Source organism: Orcinus orca, chromosome 8 (assembly GCF_937001465.1).
Source record: "Orcinus orca chromosome 8, mOrcOrc1.1, whole genome shotgun sequence".
Taxonomy (NCBI): Eukaryota; Metazoa; Chordata; class Mammalia; order Artiodactyla; family Delphinidae; genus Orcinus; species Orcinus orca.
Window position 1 is genome coordinate 103732316 of NC_064566.1, and position 20783 is coordinate 103753098.

At 42.2% G+C, this 20783-nt stretch overlaps 1 protein-coding gene across 2 annotated transcripts in view; it reads right to left on the bottom strand.

Annotated features, from left to right (window-relative positions):
- Nucleotides 1–11193, bottom strand: part of ETS1 (ETS proto-oncogene 1, transcription factor) — a 128409-nt gene extending 117216 nt beyond the window's left edge. The window contains exon 1 of one of the 2 annotated variants that reach the window (XM_049713605.1): nt 11098–11193. The gene's annotated coding sequence lies outside the window, so the exon portion shown is untranslated. The remainder of the gene's footprint in view (nt 1–11097) is intronic. The other variant, XM_033406966.2, reaches the window with a different exon arrangement.
- Nucleotides 11194–20783: the final 9590 nt, after the last annotated feature.

Genomic DNA, 20783 nt, shown 5'->3' on the forward strand with positions numbered 1-20783 from the left:
CATTTATGCCTAAACACAAAACAACTGTGTGAGTTCAGATTTACTCCCCAGCCTAGAGGCATCCAGAGGCTTGTCTGAATGCAGAAATGGTTTGAACCCTTGGTAACAGAGAGCCGTGAAGAACTGCGTTCATTTCCTTGAATGGGACCAGCAGTGCCGGAGCAGCAGAGTAAAGTTGTCCTCAGTGAGTTTGTGCTTAAGAGGCAGCTGGGCTCCCAGCTGTGGTCCTCCCTGGCCTCCAGGACCCAAGTGGTCCTCCCCGGCTTCCAGGACCCAAGTGGTCCTCCCCAGCCTCCAGGACCCAAGTGGTCCTCCCTGACCTCCAGGACCCAAGTGGTCCTCCATGACCTCCAGAACCCAAGTGGTCCTCCCCGGCCTCCAGGACCCACTGTAGCTCCATTCCTCACCACCGCACTGATGTCTCCACTCCTCTAACTAGAACTCTGTTGTTTTCCCTGTGTTATTTCTCACGTCCCCGCCCTTCTCCCCCGATCACCTCTGTTAGAAACGCCTTGCTACCCTCCTGCTCCTCAGGACTAACTAACCCCTTCTCCTGAAGCTTTTAGATTCATCTCAGAAGTTTTAGCCACCAGGGATCCTTCTTGAACTGCTGTTCATCCCAGCCTGGGCTGGCTGTCCCTTCTCTGTGTTCCCCACGTGTGTTTCCCTCACTGCGCACAACACACTGTTTTATAAATGCCTGTTTCTACCCGCCTCTCCCACTCAACTCAGAGCTACTTGAAGGCAGACACTATGCTTTCTTCATCTTTGTATCTCCAGAATGTAAGACAGACTGAGGGGTATCAAAGAATTTTTTTTTCAATTAGTGAATGAATGAAAGAACAAATAAATTGGTCTCGCAAGACTGAACATGTAAGAGATAGATCAGAAGTAAATGTATTCGATTCTCCAATCAGAGACTCTGAATAGACTGCAGATCTGGGTGGAGATTCACTGGAAGTAATAGGTTTGTTTCGTGATCCCTTTCTAAGTGAGAACTCTTTCCCTTTATTCACTAGCCATTCAATGTCGCCTCATCCAGAAGCCTTTCAACCACCTCGTGTAAACAGCAGCTTCCTGATCCTGGTCTGACACTCGGCTGCTTCTTTCTTGTGTCCCCGGCTCCCACCCCACTAGAAGTTAAGTCTGTCGAGGACAACGTTTAGTGTATTTCTTCACTCCGAATCCCTAGATCCTAGGCCAGTGTTGATAGGCAGCTGGCACGCAAATAACTGTTGAAGGTGAGAGTGTAAGTTACAAAACTTTTACAAACACCTGAACTCATTTAAGCCCCTTTTTTTACGGGGGTGGGGCGAAGACTCGGGCCAAGCTGGGACTGACACTAGCCCACCAGCCACCTCTCCTGTCTATCCTCACCACCCTGGACTTTCAGGATAAAAATAGGCAAACCGTGCAGAGGGAAAAACAGGTAGCGGTTTGGTTTCCGAGGGCATCTCACACCCAGTAAAGCCTTTGGGACTCTGGGGAGATCTCGATTCTTCCTAAAACACATGACCGCCCCTGGAGACTCCTGCCCCGAACAAGCCCAGGACCCAGGCCAGGATCTACGGGCTGACACTTCCTTCCATCCAGGTCTCTCCAGGGGCGGGGAGGGTGATACACAGAAGGAAGGGAGGGGGGGACTTGGAGGGGTGTTTCAGGCCAAGGCAGCAGAAGAGCAGGGAATCCCAGAGACCAGGCTTAGTGGAAGCTGAATCCAGTTCCTACCAACTCTGCCCCTGCTTGGCTGCATGTCTAGGCGATAACTGTGACATCACTTAAGGGTTTCTCATTGGGGTTATATGCTCTTCAAAGAAAGACTATGCCTTTAGGTAAACAACCCCATAAACCACACTTCAAAATGTTTTCTTTTGAAAATAATTTTTGCCAAAATATATATATTTATTGAGAAAATTACAAGAAAAATACAGAAAAGTCTATCACGAATGTCAAAATCACCTGAAATTCTACCATCTGGAGATAATTGTACTGATACTTTATTCAACATTCTGCTGGGTATTTTTTAATGTGTCCATACACATGATCAGAATTTTACCTTCACGATATTATCCTCTACCTGCTGTTCTACAATCTGCTTTGTTCACTGACATTTACATGATGTTATGGATAGTTTTCTATGTCAATAAATATAGTCGTACATCCCAAAGTATCCAGCTGTCGAGGATTCTATTGTATGTATGCATCCTACCTTTCTTAATGAGCCTCTTATTACCGTAAAATTTATTTGTTCCCAATTCCTCGTCATTATAAAAGTTCCTAAAATATTTCCTACTCCCATTAAATGACAAAAGTGGTATTTTGGGGACAAAGAATATGTACAGCGTACATTCTATATTTGAATACATATTGACAAACTTCCTTCCATGAGAGAGAAGCCAGAATTATAGTGCCACCAACAAACCCATTGTGATTTAAAATTGACCTTGCCCTCTCACCTTTGTGTTAGCCTATAGGTCAAGAATTATGGCTATAACATATGAAGCCTGCACGCAGGGAATACAAAAGTGCAATAAAGCTGTCACAGAAAATACAGATGATGCATTTTTTTCCTCTTTGCAAGTTGGACTGGAATGCAGGAGAAAAAGAATTCGGTTTCCAATAGGACTAGCCATTCAAAGGACACTTTCTCCGAATGACAGCACCTTTGCCAAACTAAAGACAACAGCGTCACCCATGTCACCGAGGCAACACCTTTCATGTGCAATGGAAAGAGTTTGAATTTCTTCTTTCCAAATGACAGGTAAATCTGTTTTTAAAGACTCAGACTGAGTGTTACCTCTTTCAGGGAGCTTTCCCTAAAACTTCTTGTCAGTTAGATAGACATTCTCGGTCCTCCAGCGTGGGATTCACTTTCACAAGGTACCGACCAAAGTTCAGAGTACTTCCTGCATCTCAGTTTCTGCTCCTGCATCATGAGTTGCTAGAGAGTAGGGACTGTGTGTCTTTAGCTGGCACACCATAGACGTGCAATACTCCTGTTGACTAAATGAAGGAAAGACCTGTATGTGAAGAGTTAGAACGTGAAGAGTTATGTCTCAGTGCTTGAGTTTATCCAAGACAGTGAAGATATCTCTGGGACCAAAAAAAGGGACATCACCTGTGATGACATGTGTCCGTATGCAACCCCAAGGTTAGATTTCTTTAATGTTAACTGCAAGCACGATCATACTTTTCTCTAAACTAACAGACATACCCCATTGACGAGTCTATTGTCTTCCAGTATCTTCTTTCTAATTCTCTCGAGTAGTCCATTTGTAGTTTGCAAATCATTCTAGATCTCTCCCTTGATCTGGCAGTGTAACAAAAGCTACCGAGTCCTGTTCTCCAAGAACTCAAATGTAAGCAGCTTTAGATAGCTGAACAATCCTCACTCCCCCAAGGAAACTCTGCGGTTACCATAAGTAGAAAATAAACTGGTAAACAGAATTGAAGATGGTTTCTCTCTCTCATTCCTAACTCTGTAAGAACCTCATTTTCTTGACTATTCCAACATGACCGTAATAAACATTCCTTCTTATTTCAAGGAGCCGGCACCCACCCATAGAGGCCATGTTCTGATCCATGTGCTATTGGCTTCTGGGTCTTAAACTCAATCCACCAACTCTTTCACTAAGTTCATGGGGCATCAACTCACAGATCAGTGAACGCATCAGTCTTGTTTCTCCCCGCCTTTACTGCTAACAATCCCCCAACTCTTACTTGAATAGAGGCTTGAAAATGACTCATGTCCATCTCCTATTTCTCTGAAAACTCTCATCTCCTAATTAAGCATAACGCTTTCAGGTTCTGTATGAATTGACAGAGCTCAACTAACCTTTCTTAGAATACTAAAAATGGACTCGTTATTGTAATATGACGAGTCACTCACTAATATCTCCTGAAAGAGACAAAGAATATAAGATGGTTTTAAAATGCTGAACCATAACAATCAGGGGATAAGAGTGCCTCGTAGACTATTTTATGTTTCCTCCTCCTGGAAACAAATCCCTCTTCGTCGCTATGCTGGAATGGCGCTGTCAACGCTGGGCAGAATGGTGCTATCTGTCATAAACATCAAGGGAATACATTAAAACCTGTCCAGGAATTTTATGAGCACAATGTCAATCCTAGTCTCTGAAACTTTTCAGAAACTAATGCTCTGTTCTTTCTAATGTGGGAACATCTTTTGGAAAACTAAAGGTAACATTCAATCAGCTGTTTGACTGTAGAAGTGGCCACAGCCTTGTCTTCAAATGCCATTCCTCAGATCCTCTATCGAACCATGAAATTCAGCAAATAACCACCATTGTCCTTCAGACGTACTCCAGGGCCACGCACATAGCAGGCACTCCATAAATAACTAAATAAAAAATTGGGATTTTTATCTAGCTAGCTGGTATTGAAGAGCTGCTCAGCCCTGTACTAGGTGCTATGGTAATTCCAAAAGTGAGAATAACTCACTTTCCTTCTTTACATAGTTATTTTTCTAGTTGATGAGATGAGAAAAATGATGACCTTGCTACTCAACAGTGGGGTCCTCGCAGACCAGCAGCATGGACAGCACTTGGGAGCTGGTAGAACTACAGAGCTCAGGTTCCACTCCACGTGGTTCATATGCACATTAAAGTTTGAGAAACCCTGGTGTAGGTAATGTATTATGGGTACATAAAAGATGAAGAAATGACTTACGGAAGGATGCTAAGGGAAAACTTCAAGAGAAGGTGGCGCTGAAATGGGCCTTGAAAAATGGGTGGCTAGAGGTATGCACAAAGATTCAGAAGCGAGAAAACAGTAGATTAGAGAACAGGGAATAATCCAATAAGCAAATAGATTGTGGGGAAAACGGGAGATGAAATTGAAAGATACTTTAGGGCAGATTACCATACCAAAAGGTTGGGCTTTTGTAGTATAGATATAAAAGCATGATTGCTTGAGTTTTAAATAGTAATAATAATACTCATAGTAAAATTAACAATAATACATTAATAAAATTAAAGTTGTAGTATAAAAAATTGGAATTGTTTTCTTACTAAGAAACTAGAAGCAAAAAAGAGCAAGCTGGAGGAATGACGTGAAGCATCTTGGCTTCACGAGGGTGGCTATAGCAGAGGTCATGGTATATGAGACTCTCGGCCACGTCGAACCCAGAGAAGACCTGCTAAATGTCAACTCTTACCCCATGGTGGCTGCCAAAGAAATCCTTCAGGAGCCTAGAAGTTTAAAGAGTTACTTTTCAACTCACAGTGTGTGGAGTTATGTCAGATATAATCTAGAATTTAGATATGGTTCTGGGTCTTAAGAAGCTCTCCACAAAACTGAGAGATGCCCTAAATATAGAGATAGCTATTGAGAGAACGAATGGTGCCAGGAGAGTTTTAATAATGCCCTTTAACATTGAACCAAAGCACACCAGCTGCCTGAACTCTCTCAAATCCAGCGAGCAACTTCTTGCACTATGTCTGATGGTCATTTTTCACAGTGAGGTTTCATTTGTTCCATTGCCCAAACTGTAAGTTTCAAATTTCCCAGCATACTGCTAACAGCTTCCTGGCATACTTATATAAAGAGGGATTTTGTAAAGTCAATGAATTTGGGAATTGGAAAAATCTCATGAAATCTGCCCATTTTCTTTTTTTCTTTTTTTAACATCTTTATTGGAGTATAATTGCTTTACAATGATGTGTTAGTTTCTGCTTTATAACAAAGTGAATCAGTTATACATATGCATATGTTGCCATATGTCTTCCCTCTTGCACCTCCCTCCCTCCCACCCTCCCTATCCCACCCGTCTAGGTGGTCACAAAGCACCGAGCTGATTTCCCTGTGCCATGCGGCTGCTTCCCACTAGCTATCTATTTTATATTTGGTAGTGTATATATGTCCATGCCACTCTCTCGCTTCGTCACAGCTTACCCTTCCCCCTCCCCATGTCCTCAAGTCCATTCTCTAGTAGGTCTGTGTCTTTATTCCCGTCTTACCCCTAGGTCCTTCATGACCTTTTTTTTTTTCCCTTAGATTCCATATATATGTGTTAACTGAGCCCAGAGAGGTTAAGTGTTTAGCAGAATGATAAAGAACTCCAGGTGACAGACTATGCGTTGACCGGGAGTTCCTTACTGAGTGTGGGTCATGGGCAAATTTCTTTATCTCACAAAGTCTTAATTTCCTCAACTGTAAAATGGAGATAATGATACCAACCCTTTCAGAATTATTGAGGAGGGTTATAGAAAAAAAAAACCCTTGCATATTACTTTATACATGATAAAATGGTCAATAAATAATGGTTATTATTATTATTGTTGCTATTTTATCACAGTGCCTGGCATTAGTAAGCATTGACTAATTAACAGTAATAGTGGTTTTTATTTATTATTATTTTACTGCCCAAAGTGGCAGAGGTTATTTATTCAGATATTAGAGCCAGAACCCAGACAGCCTATATCCCTTACCTCTTTCTCTAAAAGACTTGCATTTAAATAATCAAAAAAGGATTCCCTTCCATAATCATAGGTTGAGTAGCCTAATCAAGAAATTCACAGGAGAAAAGCGCCACAATTTCTATTGAATGGCAGTCTGTTTGTACCATTGTTATGCCTAAAACCAAGAAGTAAGCATTCTTCTTACAGTGAGGAGCAAACTCATTGAAAGATTGCGTAGCACATATGGGGAAATATTGCAGCTTCCTGAGATAAACCGATATCTTTTTGATAGAAATGTGAATCTTTCGTGGAGTAACACTTTGGCAACTAGATATAAATATAAGGAAGTTATAAGCTGCAACGGAAAATATTGCGAGAGGATTTGTTTGTTGGGTTTTGTTTAAATTTGTTTTGGTTTTTTTTCTGCTTTTCCTTTAGAACGGTGCTTCCCAAACTGATTTGCATAGGAATCATGTAGGAATCACCTGAGAATCAGGTTACAAGGCAGAGACTGACCCAGCAGGTCTGAGGTACAGCCAGCCTGACGGTCTGCACTTCCAACAGGATACCCGGACATGCTCATTTTAAGTAGCGAAGCAGTGTCTGGACTCACTTGGTTAAATTCATGAGTGGTTATAACAAGAAGGTGTTTGGATGGCAGAGGCCACCGAGGAACAGGCAAGAAGAATCCGGGCCACACGCTGAGCAGAGGTTTGATTTTTATCTTAGCTGCGACACAAGCCCAGCCAGGGAGAATGTGCAGCTCAGCACCCGTGCCCACCTCTCAAGCCACGTGCCAGGTAATGGCTGCATCTGACAAGGCTTCCTGCCTTTCCTAAGAAGCCAGGGTTTGAGTTATTTCACCTCTTATGTCAAGAAACTGGCATCGCTGCTCTTCCCCTACCGAGAGGAAACCTTTTGGATTAAGGATCACTGGAGAGCACCAAAAGGCACTATGTTTTTCACAATTTTAAGGGACTTAAATCTTTTGGAAATTCTTTGTACTATGTTTTGCAGCTCATTATGCACCTAAAATTATTTCAAAATGAAAAGTTAACACATTTTAAAAATGCACAAAAGACTAAAACCCTGGGAGTTTCTACTTTCCCACATCTCTTGAAAATACAGATTGCATTTCCCTCATTGAGAATATTTTCTTGACATCTTCACTAAAAGTTTGCTGCTTGACTTCATTCTAGTAAGTACTGTCCAAACTGTCCCCTCTGTTTTCTGGATGCAGCACACCAGCACGTGGTCAGCAGGAATATGGAATCTACCCTCTTCTCCGAGAATCAAAATTGATCAAAAAGTATCCTTCCCTCACTGCCCTAGGTAACTTTTTCTTTTCCATCTGCTCTCCCAAAGCATTCACAGACTGCATCACATCACTTAACAATTATCTTTTATTTTTAATCTCTTTTCAGGTAACATCTTGCCTCCTAAAATAAATTATGTTGATTCTTTTTTTAAATGAAACATATATTTCTCCTTCTGTGTCTGTCACAGCGCCCCACGAGGCTGGGCATGAGGGAGAAATTCAATCAATATCTGTCCCATTGAGGGATAGATTTGCTGATCCCGTCAACCTGACCTTGTAGCCTTTCTTCAGAGTCTGTGTCTTTCTAACAATGAATCATTAATCCACAGATTCCCCTTTGGAAAATTGGCCTAAGCCACAGTCTTCTCCCAGATAAGCAAACCATCACTCTAAGCAGAAAAATTTAGCCTAAATTTGTGTAAGTGCCTCAAAGCTACTGAGGTTCCTATGAGATATGACTCCAGCCACAGCTCTGAACTCACATGCCTTTGCTTCTAATCAGGTCCCACCACCAACCAAGTCGTTCATGGTACCAAGCCTCGGAGTCCTCATCTGCTAGATGGGGATAACAAGACAGCCCACCTCACAGACTTCATTGTAGATTAAAGAAGGAACCCATGCAAAGCACCAAGGGCCCTGAAACATACCAAGTGCTCAGTAAACTTTGGGGATGAGTATCCTTCCTTGGGTGGAGTGGAGAAGACCAGGTATTATATCCAGAGAATCATCTAGATTAAAAAGTTTGAGTTCCCTAAAGCTACATTTTCAGTAGAGCAGGGACAAAGAAGATGAAGGGCAAAAGAATGAGTTGTCTTCATACCTAAGTTGGCCCAGGATTGAAAGACCTCACAGGATTCCCCTCAAATGCCACTAACTTGCTGTTCACCACATTTATTTTGCTCAAATACTAAGTACATTTTAATTCCCATAAAGAAGGAAAGAGAGAGACAGAGGAGGGAGAGGAGGGAGAGGAGGGAAGGGGGGAGGGAGAAAGGATGCTCCAGCTCCCTTCTGCTGGTTGATGCAGAAGTGGGAGTTTTGAGTGGGTAATTAGAGAAGGAACATTGCTGTGGAAAACAGATCTGATCACCAATCAATAAAACCATGAGGAATGGCAAACTTTAATCAGTAAGAAATCAAGCAAACACTTTGAGGCAATCAACAAGGGAAACGGCTGTGGCAACTGCTTGTTTCCAGAGCATTTGTTTGCCCTCCAACTCACCCTCCCTGGGCACCTGCACCCACACACCCAATTTGTTACAATGTTACTTCAGACCGTCCCTCAGCCTTATTGGCAGTATTCTTATTCTTCAAAGCTCTGCGCTATTTACAACTATTCTCTCATCTTCATGAGATAGGTGGAGCACAAATCATTATTCACATCTCTTTCATTATTCACATTTCAGAGATGAAGAAAATAAAGCACAGTCACGTCAGATAACTTGTTCTGGGCTTCCCTGGTGGCGCAGTGGTTGAGAGTCCGCCTGCCGATGCAGGGGACAGGGGTTCGCGCCCCGGTCCGGGAGGATCCCACATGCCGCAGAGTGGCTGGGCCCGTGAGCCATGGCCGCTGAGCCTGCGCGTCCGGAGCCTGTGCTCCGCAGCGGGAGAGGCCACAGCAGTGAGAGGCCCGTACAGAAAAAATAAAAAAAATAAAAATAATAACTTGTTCTCAGTTCCAAAGCCAGTCTCTAACAGAACCCAAGCACACTCTACTTTCCTGACTCCAAAGCCAGAGCTGGTGCCAGTTCTGACCCTCATCTCCTTTGAACTCCATTATCATCTGCGGCAGGGAACTGGCCCAGATCCATGCTGTCAACCCGTTCTCCAAGGTCACAGCCGACTCATGTTGAAGGGTTACACCCTGTTACCCACCCTCCCCTAGGCTCTACTCTTGGACCTCTTTGCACCTCTAACAAACTAGCACCTCGGTGTAAGGAGCCGGTAAGGCAAAGATGCCCTCTCTGTAGTCAGGCCCTCAGCTTCCCACGTACATCCTCAGCGGCAGAACCAGGACGGAAGAGGCTGCCTGGCCGCCTGCACTGTTTGTTTTTTCACTACTGAGTTGGCAAGGATGTTGATTTACAATTAGAAGCAGCACGCTTCTTCAAATATTAATATTAATAACTACAATGTAGAACACATGAAAAGGTCTTTTCATCTTCAAAGCACTTTGCAGACATTAACTCATTAGCTCTCCCTCCCCTCCCTTCAGAAACAAGACGTAAGGAAGAATCTCCACAGTGATAGTGGCCACCCAGCGCCCTCCCTGCCCGGCCCACGCCTGCAGAAGCAAAGGGGTTTCTCTTTAGATAAAAAGAAGGTAGGTGCTGCCATCCAGAACCATAGTTGTTGAAAGAGTCAGAGCGCCAGGCATTTTACAGATGAAATGGAGCTATCAGAGTTACCGTTTTTAGAACCTGGATTTCCTGTTGTTTAACAAATATCTCTCTTTTCAGTTGCACGGTAATGGTATGAAGTAGGAGGGAAAATGGCCTTGTGATTTGCAAAAAAAAAAAAATCTTACCCAAAAGGTAATAAGGAAAACCTGTAATCGAATGCCTTGATCTTGGTAACCCAGCATCTTTTGAATAGTTCGCCTACATGAAATGCAACTTTAAAAGGGGGTAACAGAGATGTTTTAATAGTAGAGGAAAAGCCCCCAACAAAGTGAGATTGCCAGATATAAAATAACCAATGGGGGAGAGCGGCCCTCCACACCCCCTGCTTGTCCATAGTGCTGCCCAAGGAGTCAAGCTCTGTGGTGGAGGTAAAAATGACCCTCCTTGACTTTCAGAATCCCCCTGCCTCAGGTACAAGTCCCAAGGGAAAAGTACAGTCCCTTGGAAAACTGTGAGTCACAGGACAGGGAAAAACACCAAAAAGGCTAGTTTGACCTCAAATCCGTAGCAATTTCCTCAAAATAAGGGCAATTAATTAAGCTACTGAGGTTAAAATAAAAATTTAAAAGTAAAACAATGGCTCACTAGGAGTGTAAGAGAAGAAAGGAAAGAAATGTCAACATTTAACTACAGCTTTATTTCTTTGGAAGTGCTCCAATATGTGAAGAAAATTCAGTTTCTGACAAGTGCTCGGCGAGTGCCTAAAACGTGCATATGCTTTTGCTCTTACAAAACAGGGAAGAGAGAGAAAAGGTCTTGATTTCAGACTACTCTAACAAGGTTAGGAAGTATTTTTGAAAATGGTTATTAAACAATTGAATTGAAAATACAGAAAAATGTGAAAAGAGAAAGCCGCTTGTATCCTGAAAGTCCCCATCAGTTTACCGGTTAATTCCACCAAATGAAAAAGGAAAAAACGGACTGCAAAGTTTTAGGCAGAAACTCACACCCCACTTACCACTTTGCCGGAGAAACTGGGTGAAGAATAGGTCCTGAGTGAGCTTCCCTCAATGTCTGTGGTCTCTTTCCAACTACCTGCGGGAATCCTCTGCTCGGAGGCTAAAGAGGATGCAAAGACCATAATGTTTCTAATAGAGCTGCCTCCTTAAATTAGGGGGTGTGGTCAAGCCCAGAAAAGCTGGAAAAAAGGCAGTGTTCCACTGGCCCCTGACTCCATGGAGGCAGCCACTAGGACAGGCTCTGTGGTCTAGATGGAAAAGCAAATCAGTTACTGGTTAAGGTAACACCGGATCACAACCTTAATTTATATCATTGAAATTACCCTTCTGTTAAATGTAACTCAGCCACCGAAAATAGCCGGGAGGGAGATGAGCAAAAGAGAATTCCCTCAGTGGGATAACTCGTGTTTCAGCCTTTGCCATTGCTTTAGATTTACCCTCTACTGAATATTTGAATATTCATGACTCACATTTCTTGACCTTCTCCTCCGAGTCCTCATTTAACCTAGGTCAGGGGTCAGGAGAGGGCTATAGCCTCAGGGCAGGAAAGACTCAGAGAGCAGACTGTCTACCACCCCATCACCTGCTGGGCTTATCTCTAGTAACCTGGCTTATCTCTAAAAACAATAACGTGATGTGAAGTGTGATGTTTCCTAAGGAAAAAACTTAATTCTAAGGAAGAATTAACTCTCTCAAAATGAGAGCTGGGGGGCTTCCCTGATGGCGCAGTGGTTGAGAGTCCGCCTGCAGATGCAGGTGACACGGGTTCGTGCCCCGGTCCGGGAAGATCCCACGTGCCACGGAGTGGCTGGGCCCGTGAGCCATGGCCGCTGAGCCTGCGCGTCCGGAGCCTGTGCTCCGCAATGGGAGAGGCCACAACAGTGAGAGGCCCGCATACCGCAAAAAACAACAACAACAACAACAACAACAAAAATGAGAGCTGAGGATTCTGAAAATTAAGTCTGGCTTTAGGTGATCTCTAAAATAGATTAGTTGTAGTGACTCTGATTCCTAGTCCATGGTGCAGGAATAAAAGGGCAGACATATTCATATATTCCTCATTTAGAGAAAATATAAACAATGTGAAAATCTTGTTCTAGGTGAAAATATACAGCACTTTATATCCACATGTTCAGAACCGTGGTAAGAATATTACCACGTATAATATCAAGTATAATTGATATTATATCAAATATATATCAAGTATCAATATCAAGTATAATATCATTTCTCTGAATAGGATTATTTCATTACAGAATTTTTTTTTTGGAAAGTCAGTATTTGGCTTTGTAATTTAAGGCTTTTATCCTAAAAGTTTCCATTCACTTTGAGCAATGGATGGGAGTTAAAATGTGCCATGGTTGACTCCTTTCCCTTTCTAATGAAGACACAGATGCTCAACTTTGAAAAACTGTGAAAATATAGTAAGTGTCCTTCAGCGCAACATCATCCTCACCCTTCATTGTACAAAGGTAGCAATGCAGTGAAGATGGTGTTGTCATGAAAACAAGATTTTACGGCTCATCTTCTGCCTTTGCACATTAAAAGTCTTAGAGAAAAGAAAGAGATAGCGCTATTGGTTCAGTTTTGTTTAATAAATGTCTGTGCCAGGCACTGGGGGAAATGACAAGTCCACACTGGAGTGGGAAAACAGACACAGAAATCAACCATCTCGATCAAATGTAATACATGCTATGAAAGAATCTGTGAAGAGAGCTACGGAAGCTTCAGACTGTCCCCTGCAGCCCGGTCAGCTCCAGCACACCACCCCATTTAAAAAGTCCATGGGCAATTAAACCAATCACAACCAATTATAATTGTATTCACTATGTTTGCAAGAGAGTTAAAAAAAAAAAAGCAATGTAGAGAAGACCCGGATTCTTGGCTTACATGGGTGTATAGTGTGATTATTGCAGACCTCTGGGGTCTGGCATTGTCTACACAGAATTCACAGAGACAAAAACCCTTTAGAACCTTAGGGCCAACCTATCATGGTGGCCGAGAGCATAGCTAGAAATCTAAAGAGTGTAAAATAAACCACACCCCTGCTGAGATGGCCTAGAGAATGCCCAGGAAAGCAGCAAGTTTTGTTTTAAACAGTATCTTCGAAAATAGAGCATTAGATGAATATCTACACACAAAAGAATGAAGGGGGACCCTTAACTTACCCCTATACAAAAATTAACTCAAAATGAATTAAAGACCTAAACGTAAGAGCTAAAACTATAAAATTCATAAAAAAAAAACATAGATGGAAACTTCAGGACATTGGGTTTGGCAATGATTTATTGGAATCACACCAACAGCACAGACAAAAAAAAGGAAATAATAGATAAGTTGGACTTCATCAAAATTAAAAACTTTTGTACATCAAAGAATACTATTAATAAAGTGAAAAGGCAACCCACAGAATGGGAAAAAAATTTCAAATCCCTTACAATAGATTACAGGATATATAAGGACCTCTTACAACTCATCGACAACAACAAATAACTCCATTAAAAAATGAGCAAAGGAAAAAAAAATTTTAATCAAAAAAATAAAATTAAATATCGGGATTTCAAATAGATGAAAAAAAATGAGCAAAGGACTTGATTAGATATTTCCCCAAAGATATACAAATGGCCAATAAGCACATGAAGAGCTTGTCAACATCACTAACCATTAGGGAAGTGCAAATCAAAACCACGATGAAATACCATTTCACACTCATGAGGATGGTGTGTATCAAAAAAGTAATAAGATAAATAACAAGTGTGGGTGACAATGTGGAGAAATTGGAACACTTGTTCATTGCTGATGAGAATGCAAAATAGTGTAGTTACTACGGAAAACAGTAAAATGATTCCTTATAAAATTAAACATAGAATTACCATGGAATCCAGAATCCACTTCTAGGTGTATACCCAAAAGAATCGAAAGCAGGGACTCGAACAGATGTTCGTTCATAGCAAGATTATTCACAACAGCCAAAATGTGGAAACCCAAACGTCCATCAACAGATGAATGGATAAACAAAGTGTGGTCTATACAAGCAATGGAAAATTATTCAGCCTCAAAAAGGAATGAAATTCTGATACCTGGTACGACATGGATGAACCTGGAGGGTAACGTGCAAAATGAAATAAGCCAGATGTGAAAGGACAAATGTTGTATGATTCCACTTATATGAGCCATCTAAAACAATCAAATTCATAAAGACAGAAAATACAATAGAGGTTACCAGGCTCTGAAGGGAATGGGGATTGGGGAGTTAGGGTTTAATGGAAACAGAGTTTCAGTTCAAGATGATGAAAATGCTCTGGATCTGGGTGGTGGTGACAGTTACTTAATGCCACTGAACTGTACACTTAAAATGGTTAAATGGTAAATTTTAAGTTATGTATATTTTACCAAAGAAAAAATATAAATATACTTTTCTGAAGGAAATATGTATAGCATTAGGGTTAAGTAGACCATCTGCAGAGAAAAGGCTTTCTCCTCCACGTGAATGGTACAGGGCAAAGGTAAAGGTAAATGGTCCTCAAAAGAAGAGGGTATTGGGACTTCCCTGGCTGTCCAGTGGTTAAGACCCCGTACTTCCACCGCGGGCGAGGGGTGCAGGGGTGGGAGCGGGGCACAGTTTCCACCCCTGGTTGGGAAATTAAGATCCCTAATGCCACGCAGCCAAAAAAAAAAAAAAAAGCCACCACGTGGCAACAAGACCTGAAATGGCCTCTGTTTAAAAAAAGAAGAAAAGAAAAAGGTCTGAACTCACAGGAGGAGCACAGGTTCTCCCTCCACCTCACAGAGCCCTCAGCTCTGTCATCCATCAAACAGGGGCTAATAACACCAGCCCAACCACATGAGGTTGTTGTAATCACTGTATAATTGGATGACTATCGAAACAGTAAACTGGAAAGGCAATATTGGTTGGTCTTTTCCATGCTCCGCTATATTACATTCTATGGAGAAGGACCTCAGCTGAGATGACTCTATAGTTTAAGATCTTCAATAAAAATAATTAAAGCCCCATGACCTCAGGGACATGTATACCTGTGGAACTTGAAAAAGAATAGATACATGTATATGTATAACTGAGTCACTTTGCTATACAGCAGAAATTAACACAACATTGTACATCAACTATACGTCAATAAAATATTTTTTTTAAAGAATTGTTTACTTACCTGAAAGAGCATCTTCATAGCCCAGCCTAAAGGATGGTAGTTTCAATATCATTTAGACCCAGTTGGAATAGGGCCTGGATGAATGTAGAATAATTACCACCAAGCTCTTTGCTGTTTTTACTGTGAAGAACTCTTTTTTCTTTTCTCAGCATAGCAAGCTGTATTGCAAGTTAGTATCTCCTAAGAGGAAAAATGTGGAATTGAATTCCCAGAATCTTAGCCTTGCCAGGATGCTCAGCCCTTCCACCATCAACCTTCCCTCCCTCCCACCCCAACCCCCAAAATGCAGGAATGCCCTTCACAACGATCTACAATGATTCTTTTTTTAAAATTTTATATTGGAGCATAGTTGATGAACAATGTCGTGTTAGTTTCACGTGTACAGCAAAGTGATTCAGTTCTACATATACATGTATCTATTCTTTTTCAAGTTCTTTTCCCATTTAGGTTATTACAGAATATTGAACAGAGTTCCCTATGCTATATTGCTTAGCATATAGCATATTCCCTATGCTATATGCTATGCTATATTGTTGGTTATCTATTTTAAATATAACCGCTTGTACACGTCATATACAATGATTCTTTACACCACTGTCAACGCACAAAAAGAGGTAAGTCTGAACTGAACGATGGCTTTCAATGTAATGAGAAACAAAACGACATCTCCCTTTATTGCATTCACATATTATCTCTTCTTTCTTTCCATCTCCCTTGGAAAAAACTTCTGATGCTTCAGAAGACTCCATGTACACAGGGAAGCAGTACCCAAACAAATCACAAAGACTGAGTAGGCGTAAAATCCAGATACCTTTACAAATGCAATCGCCATCAAATATGGAAGAGGCCGCAGACTATAAGATGAAAGGAAAGCAAAGAGCAGAGAACCTTTGTCTATTCGCGCTCCAGCTCTGAAACTTCTTATCCTGCACTTTGTAATGAAGCTATCTCCTTTCCGTAATCAGAAGCCAAGTCTTTGTCTTGCACCACAGACGAATCAGCTGTGGCACACGTACGGGTACATGCACATCTGGCCCCCAGGTGTGGGTCTTTCTGTGCGCCAGGGAGCCTGTGGAGAGGCTGGGCTTCTCGGCAGGGTCCTCCCAGCACCCCGCACCGCTGCAGGGTGGGGCCACTTCAACAGGGCTCGAACCAGCTTTCTGTTGTTTCCTAGCACTCGATGAGGTATTTGACATTTGGAGCTGGGGTAGGACCCCAGATGGACATCCTGCAAAGTAGCTTCGATAAAGCTTGTGGAACGTGCGGCACCGAACTCGTTCTCTTCGACCCACCGAGAGCATCCTTTAGATGCCATAAATTCACAAAGTTCCAAGCATCCTTTAGATTCCAAATTCACAGAGAGCCAGAGTGGATGGTTGTATGATACACTACAGCCCACTGAAAACCCATCTCTAGTCACCTCCTTCTTGGACTCTATTCCTTTCTCTGTATATTTGTCACTCTGTTCCCGTTCCCTCCTCTGTCAAAATACCTTTACTTTTTCCCTCTGCCAATCGAACTCCTACCAAGTCATTTTTAAATCTCAGTTTCTAATCACAAAATTAATATGTGGTCCTAGCTTATTCAAACAATACGGAAGAGGTTGAATTAAAAACTGGAACTCACCATCCCTGCCCCCTTTCACCCAATCTCACATGGAAAGGTTAACTATTGTTTACAATTGGATGTGCAGCCCCCTAGACCTTTTTCCTGTATGGTTTCCGTGTATAAAATACACATTATATGTATTTTCCTGCAACTTGCTATCGAACACTTGGCAGTGCATTTACTGGGGTCAACTTTCTATGTTGGCCCCATCTGAGTGACCTCATTCATTTCAGCAACCAAGTCTTAATGCTTCATCATATCTCATCAGTTCCAGCTCAAGTGTTTTTTCCTCTGTGTCTCCCTGACACCCCAGTCTTCTCTTCCTGCACTTTTTCATGCAGAGATCATCTTGCTCATATGTTGTCACACTGTGCTATGAAAGTGTTCATCTCTCCCTCTCATGTCTTTCCTGCCTTATCTCCTCAACTCGAATGTTACCCTGGAAGGGCAGACATCCCTATACGACATAAAGTGCCCCCTCAGCAAACTCCCTTAACGTAACGCACATTCATATGGACTGGATGAGTACACAGAGTTATGGCTTGACGGGTCAAAATATCCTGCAGGATGACATCATTTTTTTGAGATCTGCACAAATCACCTAAGTATTAAGTAGTCATTTCTGGTGGCATGGGAGACTTTTTTGTTTTATTCTTGTTATATGTCTGTGTTTTCTGATTTTCATACACTGTTCTGTTCCATTCAGGTGAAGGAAAAAAGCACATTTTATTTTTAAATATGTGACTTTATTGGTCTAAGATGACGGGAGAGCACAGTGTGATAGCAGAGACTCTGAGGTTAAAGTGCTGCGACTTGAATCCCAGCCCTTCTATGTTACCATGGGCATTTCATTTAAAATTTCTGGTCTTTGTTTTCCCCGTATGCAAAATGAAGACAGTGATAATACACCTCAGGGTAGTGAGTGCTAAGTATTGAATTCATCGAGGTTTTACTCAATAAATACTAACCATCATTATCAACGGCAAGGCCAGGGCTAGACCCAAGGCTTCTATTTTCCAGCCCAGCGTCATCCTCCCCACATGCCATGAATCCTCAGAGGAAAGCCCAGAAGCTGATTTTTCCTCCTGGCTGGAGTGCCGGGGTGCTGATCAGGAGAAAAGCGACTGATGCAGCACCCAGTAATGCAATGAGGACCTGCCTGATGAGAAAGGGATCCTCCTGGGTCTCTACAAGCACAGCGGCAGCTGGGTCTTGGTGGGTCACACCAAGTAACATTGACCACATTCATTTTTCCCTTTGAAACTGTGTAGTGATTACAGATCAAGCCCGGTCTTGGAGTCAGGGCCACCTTCCCAGGACTACTACAGGGTTACTCTTTGAAGCTTCCAACCATGTTTTCTAGTCCTGATTTAGAAGGCAAACCAATTTCTTTCTTTTTTTTTGTTTTGAATGAAAGATTCCTTGAATTCTACAGCACTTTACAATTTTCAAAAGTTTCACACACATGATTTCATATAATCCCATAATAACACTAAGATACTAATTTGAAAAGATACGTGCACCCCAATGTTCATAGCACTATTTACAATAGCTAAGGTATGCAAGCAACTTAAGTGTCCATCAACAGATGAATGGATAAAGAACCCGTGGTATATACTAACAATGGAATACTACTCAGCCATAAAAAAGAATGAACTTTTAGCAACATGGATGAACTTGGAGGGCATTAAGCTCAGAATTAAGTCAGACAGCGATAGACAAACACTGTCTGATATCACATGTGTGGAATCTAAAATATACAATAAACTAGTGAATAAAGCAAAAAAAGAAGTAGACTCACAGATACAGAGAACAAACTAGTGGTTACCAGTGAGGAGAGGGAAGGGAAAAGGGCAATATAGGGGTAGGGGGGAAGAAGGGTTAATATTGAAGGCAAACAACTTTCCTTGGAGGGACGCTGAGCCCTTTAATACATTTCCTGACCTATCAGGATAAAGTGGTCCTAAACTGACCCCTTCATGGGAGGCTGTAAGGGATCCTGTAAGGCAGCCCAAACTCTGCTTTCTCCGAGGTGCTCAAGAAGTCAGCACCAACCTCCCACTCTCTTTGTGCCTTAGACATCTCTCTTCCCGTGCCCTATGCCTGGCCTAACTCAGCAGTATCTGCTCAGACGAGATATGCTTCCCTGAACAGAACTCTCATGACCAAAAATTCTAGAAGCCATAAGTTCATGAGCTGGGAAGGATCTTTAGGGATTCTGCATCATCTTTTAGGTAAGAATACAGAGTCAGAGAAATTAATCTCTTGCTTAAGAGAATGCTAATAGATAAATTCACCGTAAATCTTCGAAGCTAAATGATTAGCCTTTCTGTAGGAACCATTATCAGCTGCATAGTAAGCATCTTGGGTGAGTCTAAGTCTACGTTGGCAGCTAGAGGAACCAGTACTGAAGAAGCAAAATGCAGGTTAATTGAACAGCTGATGGAGTAGTTCTCTCTCTTTCACACCAAATGCCTGGGGATTCAGTTGATAGCTCAGTCGCCAGTAAACCAGGGAGAGGAAAGAGCAATCCATGTACCACAAAAATCATCATGGATTTTGCTGTTTCAAAACATGCTTAGGGGGCTTCCCTGGTGGCGCAGTGGTTGAGAGTCCGCCTGCCGATGCAGGGCACATGGGTTCGTGTCCCGGTGCCGCGGAGCGGCTGGGCCCGTGAGTCATGGCCACTGAGCCTGCGCGTCCGGAGCCTGTGCTCCGCAACGGGAGAGGCCACAATGGTGAGAGGCCCGCCTACCGCAAAAAAAATATGCTTAGGAACAAAAGTCCAGTAACCACCGTCAGCCACAGCCATACAGGCATTGAGAAATTTATGGAAAGCCACATTCATCAGTTGTTAACGTACTCATTCTTTTGGCCCGGTGCTCATGAATGATTAGCAGTAGATTGGTTTGTTTTTGAGCTTTTTTTGGAACACCGTTTCAACCAAATGCCAGGTTTGCTGCGGACATCTTTATCCTGGATACTTCCCTTTTTCCTCAACATAGCCAAGACAGTCCCTGAACTCAGGGACCAAGGAGACAAGCTAGGAATATCCAGATGTCTCAGACATTCATCTACATCTGGTTTCGACCTGAATTCTACCTCTGCAAAGAGGCTTTCTCTGACCACTGGCATCTCCCTTCTCTCACTGGACTATGTCATCTCATTATATATTTTAACAGTGTACCACTTTCTCATTTGTAGCAAAACTTATATTGTAATTATTTGTGTAATGTCCATCTTCTTTGTTTATTGTAAACTCATGGGGGCAAGAAATGGATCGACCTCATTCACCCTGTTCCTGCAACTCTTATCACTGTGCCAGAAATCGAAAGTGAAGGCTATGTGAGAATCCGATGGGGAGATGAATGAATGAGTGGATGGATGGATGGACGGATGAACAGATGGATATAGGGATGGATGAATGAGCAGATGGATGGATGGGTGGGTGGATGAACAGATGGATAGATGGATATTTGAATGCTGCCTATATACTATCCAATTTACCCATAATTTCTTAACTTTGGTTCTTTGATCTTTAATTTTTCTCCCATTGCCCATTGCTCCCGCTGTTGTCACAGAACATACCAAATTCTGTCACCCAACTCTGTCCCTAGAGTACACATCACACCACTGTTTCAACATGAACTTTTTTTTCAATCAAAACAAACATGTCACAAGAATAATTTATCTTTTACATAGCACAGAGTGAAGTGAAGAACTGACAATTAACCAGAAGACTCAGGCTGTATAAACAGACAGAATGAGTCACCACTTCACACCAGATTTCTTTCTGTCTGTTATCTGGGTTAATTCAGTCTACAGCTGGTGTGCTTTTCCTTTACCATTGGAGTAGTTGCCGCAATACATCCTTCATCTTGTTTTTCCTTAAGAATAAGTAAGATGGA